This window comes from Erigeron canadensis, chromosome 3, assembly GCF_010389155.1.
Source record: "Erigeron canadensis isolate Cc75 chromosome 3, C_canadensis_v1, whole genome shotgun sequence".
Classification (NCBI taxonomy): Eukaryota; Viridiplantae; Streptophyta; class Magnoliopsida; order Asterales; family Asteraceae; genus Erigeron; species Erigeron canadensis.
In genome coordinates, this window is record NC_057763.1 from 1,765,610 (window position 1) to 1,777,573 (window position 11,964).

An 11,964-nucleotide genomic window follows, 5' to 3' on the forward strand; every position below is an offset into this window, starting at 1 on the left:
GGACCTTAAGGAATTCATCTCATTTTGAGTTGTAGAAACTTCCTTCGCTAATCTTTCATTATCTTTATTCAATTTTTCCATTTCTTTGGTTTTATTTCTGGTTCCCATTGTTTAATTTGTGAATTTAAGGTTTAATTTTGATGAAATTTGCTCGCCAGAGAACAAAGCTTACCAAAGAAGAAGATCGGGATCCGTAACTGCCGAGAATCGGACAACTCTAATACCAATTTGTTAAAGAGAATTTAGGAGAGGAGAGGAGAGAAATGATTTGATTTATTCATAACCGTCACAATATTACAAGTAATTGAGTATATATGTTGATTTCGTTGTAACTAACTTTCCCTCTAATGTTAACAACCATTTGACAATTACAAAAGACCCCCCTAAACTATTAAACTCGACTAATATGACCCTTAATCCTAATGACCCGTAACAATTAGTCTCCCGTCGTCTAGTTTTCCCTGTTCACCATCCAAGAGAATTTAGGGGGTTTTGACCTACGGAAGCAACTATGTACTCTTGATATAATGCATATACTGCCTTATAACAGGTCGAAAACCTCCCTCGCCAAGCTTATTTTCAGGACTAAAATCACCTGTTGCATCTCTTAGCTCTCCATAACTAAAGGTATATGGTTTAGCATCAATTGCCAAAAACTCTGCAAATCAGTGAAGTATGTTAGTGCGTAAAACTTGCATTTATCTAACTTCTGTTTAGTTGTTTCACTATGCCACAAGGAAAAATGCATAAAACTACCTTCATAATTGTCGGAGGTATCCTGCTTTTTCCTACGGTGACGAATAATATATACTGACTTATAATGACAGAAACCATACAACCACAATGGGGACCAAAATCCGTACAATCAAATCGGTCCTGTTCGTCTTCCTTCTTGAAGGTGGATTGTTGCCAGTGGGGGTGAAATCTGCACATAAGATAAGTTATAAAGAGCATCATTTGTCAAGTGTCAAGAGATCAAAGTTTGGCAGTAAATTTCAAGAAATAAACTTTACTTGAGGTGGCACTGACTGCTTAGATAAGAGGTCCAAAAGTTCATTGATTAGGCACACAACAAGTTCCTTTCCTATACCAGAATAAGTGTATCTCAAGGTAGTTATTTGAAACCTGAACAATTGCTTCCCTAGTAACAAGTCTGAAAGAGACTCCCTCTCCTGCTTGTTTTATGTCGAAATCTTGAAACTCCAAGTTCCTGGAATAAACAAAAATTGAAGATATCAAACAAGGAAAACAATATTAATACTAGATGCTCGGAACTGGTTATTGCATACTAACACAGGCTGGTGCGGCTAATAAGTTCCAACCTCAAATATGATAAAAATGAAAACAAAGACCTGCAGATAAATGTCAAAGACACGCCTTCCTCTGCTTCTCCAAGTTTGGCCATCTTCTTTAGGTAGTTCTGCAAACTGAAGATTCACGGTGTAGTTACCGTTCTCTAGGCCTAAACCGTAGTATCTTAAAGATCCGGCTGATATTCACAGTGTTTGGAACAGTTCCGAATCTAAAATGTTTGTGAACTGGCGTGAACTCGATGCGGTATATCCTGGGTTGTCCCTTTGTCCAACATTGCTGACACCCAACCTCCTTTCAGAAGTCAAATAGTATGTTTGCCGGTCCAAGAGGTTCATTATCTCGCTCATAAACGATTTGATTAGAAGACGTAATTTGAGGACCACCACCCAAAGTTACTATCTGTTAACCAAAAGAATAATCCACGAATTAAATGGATACTAGTAAGTGTTGGAATTTTATAATAACAAGAGAAACTTCAAGTTCCGGTGTACATCTGGCCATCTGTGTGCTCCTTTTCTCGTCATCTTACTTAAATGGGTCGTCTTCTTGTAATTGATCTTGGATCCCGTCACTCTGTTCTTTACTCTGTTCGCAGGCTGTTATGGGCTGTGAGTATTTGAGGAAAATATTGGAGAGGGAAAAGATGGGAATTTGTTGGGAATGTGTGTTGATGAGTAGAGAAAAGAAATGGCCTGCAAGAGATTTTGACACTTTTTTTTTTTTAAAGGTAAATTTCATTCACAAGTATCCACCAAAACCGGTGATACAACTATTACATCGAATATACAACAATTACATTATATTAAAACTGCTCCAATCCGACCGACTGATGCATTCATTCTTCTTCCTATTTTTTTTTTCTTGAAAAGTCTTCTTCCTATTTCTATACCAAATGAACGAGAGCGCCTTAATATCTTGTACAATCTTATGGATATGGAAGTTAGAGTTTGAAAACCTTCTTTCGTTCCTCGTCTTCCGGATACACCAGCAAAGCTACCATGATGATTCCTTTTAGATCCTTCCTTTCCTTCTTCCCAATTCCCACATTCTCGTATATCTCAACCAAATCTGTAATGGTAAAGACGAAAAACGGGTTTGCCTTACACCAAATGCTAACGAAGTTCCAGATCAAGTTTGCTAGTTCACAACCACAAAACAAATGGTCCACTGTTTCTAGATTGTCCCCACATAGCTCGCATAAACCATCACCAAAAACACAATTTCGAACACTAAGGGCCTCCAACGTCGGAATACGATCCATGACTACCCTCCACATAAAGATATTCACCTTAAGAGAAACCCATTTAGACCAAGAGAAAACATACCTGTTGCCATAGTCTTTAGAGCTATGGATAAGACCCTTTACTGATTATACCGTCATCAATACCTTGCCAAAACCACTTGTCACATGATTCTGAGAGATGTAACCCATCCAGACAGGTGCACAACTTTTTCCACTCCTCCATTTCCTCATCCGATCGAGGAGTTCTCTTCCAATTCCAAGATGGCGAGGTTGAGGCAAAGCCCCTGTCGTGGCGATTGAACACCTTACAATTTTTGACCTTTACAAGTGCAAAAAGATTTGGAAAACAATCTTTGAATGGTTCATTAACTGCCCACACATCCAGCCAGAATTTGATATCCAGACCATTGCCACAAGCACCTTTAATGAGTTGATTCAGCCCGAGGTTTGCAACCTTAGTAGAGTTAATCGCTTTGACTATAGTCTTCCAATTGCTCGAAATATGCCTGTTCACCAGAAGAGGACACTTTTTTTCTTTCTATACATTGTTTTGTACTTGTATACTAGGGGCATTTTATGTAAGATATATATATATCCAAGATTTCAAGTTTATGGATCTTAAGCTCTTTTCTACATGGGGTTTAGGTCAAGGTTGGATTTTTTTTTCATGTTTGTTGGTCTATGTTGAATGGGAAAAAACATTTGTACTTATCCAGTTAACAGACATATAATAATGTTGGAAAGCAATATATCCAAACTTTTCCACCATGGGACTTGAACCAACAAAATGTTGATGGATGTTTAATGGGTCACACCTCAATATCACTAGGCCAAAAAGCAAATCATGCTGCACAATCCATAAAAAAAAAAAAAAAAAAAAAAAAAAAAAAAACCTGATATTGGTACTCATCTTATCTGCTTTAAATGTAACAACTTTATTTCTATATCTCCATTAACAATCATTTATACAATACGGATATTTGTCATACTAAAAACAATATAACCAGTCTATTAAAAAAGAACCTTAGCTAAAAATAATGGAGATTTTTACGAGGCTGCAGAAGCATGATAGCTTCGTAGATTCATTGGCAACTAGGACAATGAAGATACAGTACCCCTTGCTTACCTTGTAGGACACAGTTTGAAGTTGCAATCTAAATCCCTTGATAAAATAACAGGCTATGTTTTTGCTCCAGTTTGGTTTTTGTTCTTAAGCTTTGGTATCCAGTTTATTAAGCAACTATGTGGATTTGAAGTATGACATTTGATATTAGTAACCATTGGTGTTTTTGTCCATATTCTCTCTAAATTTGGTGCTCATCTTTTGTATGAGATTATTAAAAAGGATCTGATAGACACAACATCACCTAATTATTGTAATCATGATATTCAATATTTTTTAGGTTAGCAGAGCATCCAATCTTTTTGATTTTTTATGGTTTCTTTTTCTGAATTTTATCCTAATTTTGATATGCAATTTTTTAGGAATTTGTGGTGGCCTACCTTGTAGAATTTGATCGCTTCGATCATAGTTTGTTCTCGGTATATCTGCTGGTTGAGGGTTTGGTGGGCGTCGTCTTCTTTTGGATCTATTTCAATCTGTTGAAACAAGTAGAAGGTCATTTCCTTTTTGGACGACAAATCCTGCGGTTCATTTTCCTTTGTGACAGCCGCATCTTGATTTGGTTTAAAGACCAGCTATGCCTAGCTCATAGCTTGATTATATCAACTATTGTAGTTTATCTCTATTTTACTAATTTGACATGTTTTATGAATTTAATCACTATTTTGTACATATATGTGTAGCTACTCACTGTATCATGCTATATATACATATCAACTATTGTAGTCGATATTTATTTTTCACTAATTTTTATCAATTTTTTCACTAATTTTTATCTAATACTATGATGTTTAATTACAGTTCCTGTACCAAAGCTTTGAAAAGTGATAAGTGTGTATCTCGTGTATCTGTTACTTCATCTCTCGATCGAGCTTTGCCCTATGTGTTTTCCTGCTCTATGATTATTGTGTTGGTATCGGGGTGTCTGTTTGGATTTTGGCACTCGGTTAACCGCAATAAGACTAGAGAATAACGCTTGATCACACTGTTAGGGTTATGTCCGTCCATGTTAGCTTTTAGTGCCTTTTTTGTTACTATGCTCCCAAACATTCGATCAGTTCTTATGCAATGTTGGATCTGGTTTTTCCATTAATTGGAGTTCTATTCCGTATGCTTACTTTGGAGATTTCTAAGAGGCCGCAGAATCATGATAGCTCCGTAGATTCATCGGCAACTAAGACTAAGAAGATACATTACCCCCTTGCTTAACTTGTAGGACACAGTTTGAAGTTGGAGTCTAAATCCGTTGATAAAATAACAAGCTATGTTTTTGCTCAAGTTTGGTTTATGTTCTTAAGCTTTGGTATTTAGTTTATTAAGCACCTATGTGGATTTGGAGTATGACACTTGATATTGGTAACCATTGATGTTTTTGTCCACATTCTCTCTAAATTTGGTGCTCATCCTTTGTATGAAATTGTTAAAAAGGATCGGTTAGACACAACATCGCCTAATCGTTGTAATCATGATATTCAATATTTTTCACGTTAGCAAAGCATACATTATTTTTGAATTTTTATGGTTTCTTTTCCTGAATTTTGTTCTAATTTTGATATGCAATTTTTCAGGAATTTGTGGTGGCCTACCTTGTAGATTTTGATTGCTTGGATCATGGTTTGTTCTCGATATATCTGCTGCTTGAGGGTTTGGTGGGCGTCGTCTTATTTTGGATCTATTTCAATCCGTTGATCTATGTTGAAACAAGCAGAAGGTCGTTCTCCTTTTTGGACGATACTAATCAAGCTTGCTTTGTTGAGATGCAAGCTTGCTTTTTGTTGAGATCAGATACTAATCAAGCTATCAAGCTAGGCATAGCTGGTCTTTAAACCAAATCAAGATGCAGCTGTCACAATGGAGAATGAACCTTTTCTCCATTGTGACAGCTGCATCTTGATTTGGTTTAAAGACCAGCTATGCCTAACTTGATTAGTATCTGATCTCAACAAAAAGCAAGCTTGCATCTCAACAAAGCAAGCTTGATTAGTATCGTCCAAAAAGGAGAACGACCTTCTGCTTGTTTCAATATAGATCAACGGATTGAACTCGATTCAAAATAAGACGACGCCCACCAAACCCTCAATCAGCAGATATACCGAGAACAAACCATGATCTAAGCGATCAAAATCTACAAGGTAGGCCACCACAAATTCCTTAAAAACTGCATATCAAAATTAGATCAAAATTCAGGAAAAGAAACCATAAAAATTCAAAAACAATGGATGCTCTGCTAACCCGAAAAATATTGAATATCATAATTACAACAATTAGGCGATGTTGTGTTGGAATATTCCCCTCTAACGGATCCTTTTTAACAATCTCATACAAAGGATGAGCACCCGATTCAAAGATAATATGGACAAAAACACCAATGGTTACCAATAGTCCAATATCAAGTGTCACACTCCAAATCTATATAGGTGCTGAATAAACTAGATACCAAAGCTTAAGAACACAAACCAAACTTGAGCAAAAACATAGCTTGTTATTATTTTATCAAGGGATTTAGACTCCAACTTCAAACTGTGTCTTACAAGTTAAACAAGGGGGTAATGTATCTTCTTAGTCATAGTTGTCAATGAATCTACGGAGCTATCATGATTGTGCGGCCTCTTAGAAATCTCCAAAGTAAGCATACAGAATAGAACTCCAATTAATGGAAAAACTAAATCCAGCATTGCATAAGAAACAAGGGAACCGATCGAATGTTTAGGAGCATAGTAACAAAAAAGGCACTAAAAGCTAACATGGACGGACATAACCCTAATAGTGTGATCAAGCGTTATTCTCTAGTCTTACCACGGTTAACCGAGTGACAAAATCCGAACAGACACCTCGATACCAACACAATAATCATAGAGCAGGAGAACACATAGGGTAAAGCTCGATCCAGATATGAAGTAACAGATACACGAGATACACGCTTATCACCTTTCAAAGCTTTAGTACAGGAACTCTAACTAAACATCATAGTATTAGATAAAAATTAGTTAAAAAATTGATAAAAAATAGTAAAAAATAGATATAGACTACAATAGTTGATATATATATATATATATATGTATATATATAGCATGATAGAGTGAGTAGCTATATATACAAAAGAATGATTAAATTCATAAAACATGTCAAATTAGTGAAAAAATTAATAGAAATTAGTGAAAAATAGAGATAAACTACAATAGTTAATATATTCAAATATGTTTATATATATATATATATCATTATATACAGTGATAATCTACACATATATGTATAAAATAGTGATTAAATTCATAAAACAAGTCATCAACTACATATGTAGATATAATATATTGAAAAAATTCTGAAAAAAAACGAGCGTATAACGGATACGATTCATACTATACATACAATAATATATAAAACATAAAAAAATAAATTAAAAGTGTAAAAAATTAGTGAAAAAAAAGAGATCAACAGTTGATGTATACAAACATAATTATAGTGATCAGCTACACATATGTACAAAATAGTGATTAAATTCATAAAGCAAGTCATCCGCTACAAACGTGGATATAATAGATTAAAAAATGGAAAAAAAAAACGAGCGTATATGGAATACGATTCATACTTGCGAGTACTAACATATACAGAAATTATACAAAAAACATATAAAAAGTGATTATCGAAAAAAAGTCAGAAATCAAAAAGTGTATAGTAAGTAACCTGATGTTAACGGGAGAAATGATGAGTAGAATAACATCAACAACAATGAGTAAAGATGATAAGAATTTCGCCAGTTTTTTAAAATTAGGGTTTTGAGTTTGAGGGAATTTTGGGAGGAAAATTTAATCGGATTTGAAATTGTGAAGGAGTGACCGAGGGAGTAAAAAAATTATTATTTTATAAAAATAAAATGAGATATGTCACTCGGACGTTGTCTCGGGAGACATTACCTTTGTGAACTATTAATAAAGATTATTTAAATCTATTAAAATAAATTTATTAATAGAAATAACTAAATATATCTAACAATATATATATTAATAAGGAATAACTTATACTTCCTCCGTCCCATTTTAGTTGTCATGTTGACCAACTTTGACCATAAATAACTTTGTTTGTGTCACGTAACACTTAATATAAAATATATGAATGAATTGGGTTTTTAATGTACTTTTCGTTCATATAAGTTTCATCAACTAACATATAGTACAAATAAAGTTATTTACGGTCAAAGTTAGTCAACATGACAACTAAAATGGGACGGATGGAGTTTTAGTTAGATGATGTTTCACGCACAAACTATAAAATTCAAAGGGGGCTATTTAACATTTGTGAAATTGATACGAGTGCATCACCCTAATGTTAACATCATATAACATTTACACATATGCATCACCTTAAAAGTTACAGATTAAACATTTGAATTTGATAAACATACATAACCCCCTAAATTTTACATAAACTCTCCTGAATTTTACATAATCAACCTCTGCTTTACCTAAAAAAATCTGAGGGGTTTTTCACCCAACTTAAGTGTCTAAAAGCCTCATATTCCCCCTAAAAAAAGAAAATATGTTACAAACCTAATACGTAGCAATAATAGAAAAAATATGACAATGAAATATTTTAGTTATTAATGTCGGCATTTCGATAACGACGAAATTATGTGTTACAAATAGATAAGAAAGTAACGCTCAATGTCGTCTTTCACGAGTTTTAGGTCCCAATACCTCAACGGTGTATGGGGGAGGTTAAGATGTAGACAGCGTTACCCCTACCACGACGGTGTAGAGAGACTGCTTTCCGGTTCTATCTAAAAATAGAAAAGGACTTGCGGCCGTGCAAGGGATGATAGAACCCGTGACCTCTATGTCTAGAAGCAAAAGTGTTAACCACTTAATCTAACCTTGTTTCTTATGTGTTACAAATAGATATAGGTTCATTAATTGGAGTTAAAAAACCACAAACATTTTGAAGAGAAAATGTAGTATTTATTTGATCAAAAATTAAAAAAAAGTTGGTATGTGGTAAGTTAAAAAAAGAACATAAAAACTTTTGTGTGAATTTGAAGTGAATAGCGTTCGCTTACCATTTAAAATGAAATTTTAAATGTAAAAAAAAAAATATGGTGTAAACAAAAATGATAAGATATGTGGGATTACGTAAACAATCTTAAAATTGTAGTGTCAATATGCAAAAGCATAAAATTTTTGGTGTAAAAAATATATCTTAAAAAGTCATATATATGTCTCTGCATTTTTGTGTTAAATGGGCGGATGGAACTTTTGTGTTAAATGGGTCGGCTCATCCAACTTTAAAGAAAGATCCGTTACTGTAGTTTTCACGCAATCGATGAATCATTTTTAATGCTACGATGAGGAAATTTTCAAAAACTAAAAAACTTTTAGGTTAGATGATTTTTTTTCAGAAAACCTCAACATATTGAAAAAAATCAACACTCACTTCCATCAATATTAAATTGTAATTTAATGGTTTTTGAGGTTTAAAAGACTTTTACCATTGGAGTTAAAGGTTTTTCAAAACCATTGGAGATGCACTAACTTGTAAGCAAGTGGATTCATCGACCCGACCGGGAAACCATAACATTTGTTGAGCTGACCCGACCCGGATAACTCAACCTAGTGAGTGGTGGTTCATAGTAGAGAAATAAGTTGTAAATGGGTTTTTTTATTCATTTCTTGATCCAACCCGGAAACCATAACATTTGTTGAACTGACCCGACCCGGATAACTCAACCTGGTGAGTGGTGGTTCATAGTAGACTGAAAAGTTGTAAATGCTTCCTTGCATTTGTTGAACTGTTGTTCATAGTGGACAACAACAACAACAACAAGGTATCCAATCCCGACACAAGCCGGGCTATTGGGGAGGTATGATGTAGACAGACCTTACCCCAATTCAAAAGTAGATAGGCTGCTTCCAGATCCACCGGCGTGGAAAGGACCTCCGGCCCAAAAGTGAAATGGGTTCTTTCTTTATGTTCATAGTGGACAGATGAGTTGTAAATGGGTTCTTTCTTTATGTGGTGTTTTTGTTGTTGGTATATTGAAGATTGAAGAAGTTTTTTATGTTAAGGAAGGCAGAGAAATAAGATAGAGATTTAAATAAAGAATGAGAAGATTCAAGTAAACACAATATGGTTCTCTAGCTTTTATATAAGCCTTTTCTTTTAACTAGGGTTGGGTTATGTTTTGATCTTCTTAAACTATGGTCAAAAATTGACGTTTAGTTTGATACTCGTACTTTAATATGTGTTCAAAAGTAACCAAACGAAACCACATGAAATTGTGATAAGTGTACATAACACAAGTTTTCATCTCAACACTAACTTCAATTAAAGTAATAAAATAGCTTTTAGTTCAGTTTCATCCCAACAACACAAACGTATTTTTACTATTTGTATAAGAGTGATAAAATTACACAAGTAAGCCCATGAATTTTCTTTAACAGTTTTTGTTTTAACTATGAGGTCATATAATTTTAGTGTTTTTAAATAAAAATAACCCACTAAAAATATGAGTTTTTAACCAAACTGTGATGTTTATAAAAAAAAAAATATTTACCAAATAGGAGTAGTTGTAGAAATATTTACTAAACTATGATTGTTTTAATAATAGTATTTACAAAATTGGAGTTTTTGACATTTTCACATAACCTTCATCATACTTGCTCTTTTATGTATCTTTATTATTTAACCTCATGAGTTCTTACGTTAGAAAGTTACCATATAAGAAAACATAAACATATATCTCGAATAAGAAAGCATCAACATATATCTCGAATAAAAAGAATACCACATACATATATATAGTTTGATTCAAATCGAAATACAAAATTTTTATGACAACTAAACAATTCCAGGTATGTAATAATGTAAACCATCAACAAAATTGATCAAGCCAATGGATACAAAAATTAAAGCAAATGAAATATGTATGTGGTATCCATCTTGCATTCTCTTTTTTCCAAGGTACCAAAAAAACATTGAGCCCAAACACTCAAGCTGCAAAAAGATATCAAACCAATTAAGCTCTTTTAATCCCTGACTCATTCGACATATCTGAAAGGTGAATCATGCATGGTGCACATCCTGAACCATTAACACAATCCATCAAGCTAATTCTGCTCTCAAAGTAGGTATACTAATATCAGGTTGCTCTTTTATAAGATGTTGAATTTCTTGAGCGATCAAACTTGCACTTAGGTTGGTATGATCCTGACACTACAACAAATATGTTATAAAAATTTCTTGAGTAATCCTAGGGTTTAAACAAGTATGTGGTTTCGTATACTTTGTGATCTCAAAATATCCACTATCTTTGCGTTTATTTGCACGAACTCTCCATTTGCAACCATATCGAGAAAACAACTTGCACCTTACGCTCCAAATAGTTGGGCATGTTTCAACCACCGTAAACTCCTATGTGTTTTGATAGAGTGGAACTTGATAAGATCTAATAAAGTAAGAAGTTCTTTCTTATCTTTAAAAGAATGTTCTCCTAGTTCTTGAGTGAAATCACTTATGCTGTTAGAGTGTGAGTGCATCCAAGTACCAGCACTGTGTAACACCCCGAAATTTACGGAATAGCCATAAAACGTTAAAGTGATTGATAGTATTTTGGTTAGTGTCTTAGTGAGCATGATTAAGTTGATGTTTATAGACTATATATACAAGTATCATGCATCTATCTATTTATAGTATTACCTCATTTATCTTTTATTTTTACTATCGTCGTTAGCCGACTTACTTCGTAAAACAAAAAGAGATAAAAGGAAGCAAGCAATTTAGTATACATAAATATGCTACTAGCAAACCGACTTTGAGACCAAAATTGAAAGAGATTGACAAACAAATATATATATTTATTTTTATTTATGCTAGTCGATTTCCATTTCTCTTTCCATTCAGAAGAAACAAATGCAATACAAAACTAAAGAGTCTTGTATGAAAAGAAAGCAGATGGAACTATAAGAAAGCCATAATTATCTAGTCAAAGTAAGAGTTACTTATAACCAAAAACACCTCTTGATCATTGTGGTGGCCGATTTGATGATTTTATGCTTTCATATCGGCGGTAACACCGCCGCTGGTATCAATTATTCAATTTTATGGTATAGCGGTTAGGTTGGAGGTTTGTGAAACCGGTGGTGATAAAATTGGATTGGAAGAGGGGACCACATTATTTAAGAGAGAAAAGTGTAGGGACCAAGAAAGAGTGTAGGAGAAAGAGTTTGGGGATAAGAGATAGAATGTTTATGATTGGATAATATTTGGGAGGGTTGAAAATTTAATAGGCCGA

The 11,964-nt window shown here is 33.9% G+C and overlaps 2 long non-coding RNA genes across 3 annotated transcripts; both read right to left on the bottom strand.

Annotated features, from left to right (window-relative positions):
• Positions 1-255: 255 nt before the first annotated feature.
• Positions 256-3,418, bottom strand: LOC122592809. 2 transcript variants are annotated; one of them, XR_006322764.1, is made up of 5 exons: positions 1,806-3,416; positions 1,353-1,713; positions 1,014-1,210; positions 757-925; positions 256-658 (listed from the first exon to the last, which is right to left on the bottom strand). It is a non-coding gene; the product is annotated as an uncharacterized LOC122592809 (long non-coding RNA). The 2 variants fall into 2 exon arrangements; XR_006322763.1 differs by having other exon boundaries at positions 1,353-3,418.
• A 4,618-nt stretch (positions 3,419-8,036) lies between these two features.
• Positions 8,037-9,775, bottom strand: LOC122592811. The gene is made up of 2 exons (XR_006322767.1): positions 9,557-9,775; positions 8,037-8,201 (listed from the first exon to the last, which is right to left on the bottom strand). It is a non-coding gene; the product is annotated as an uncharacterized LOC122592811 (long non-coding RNA).
• Positions 9,776-11,964: the final 2,189 nt, after the last annotated feature.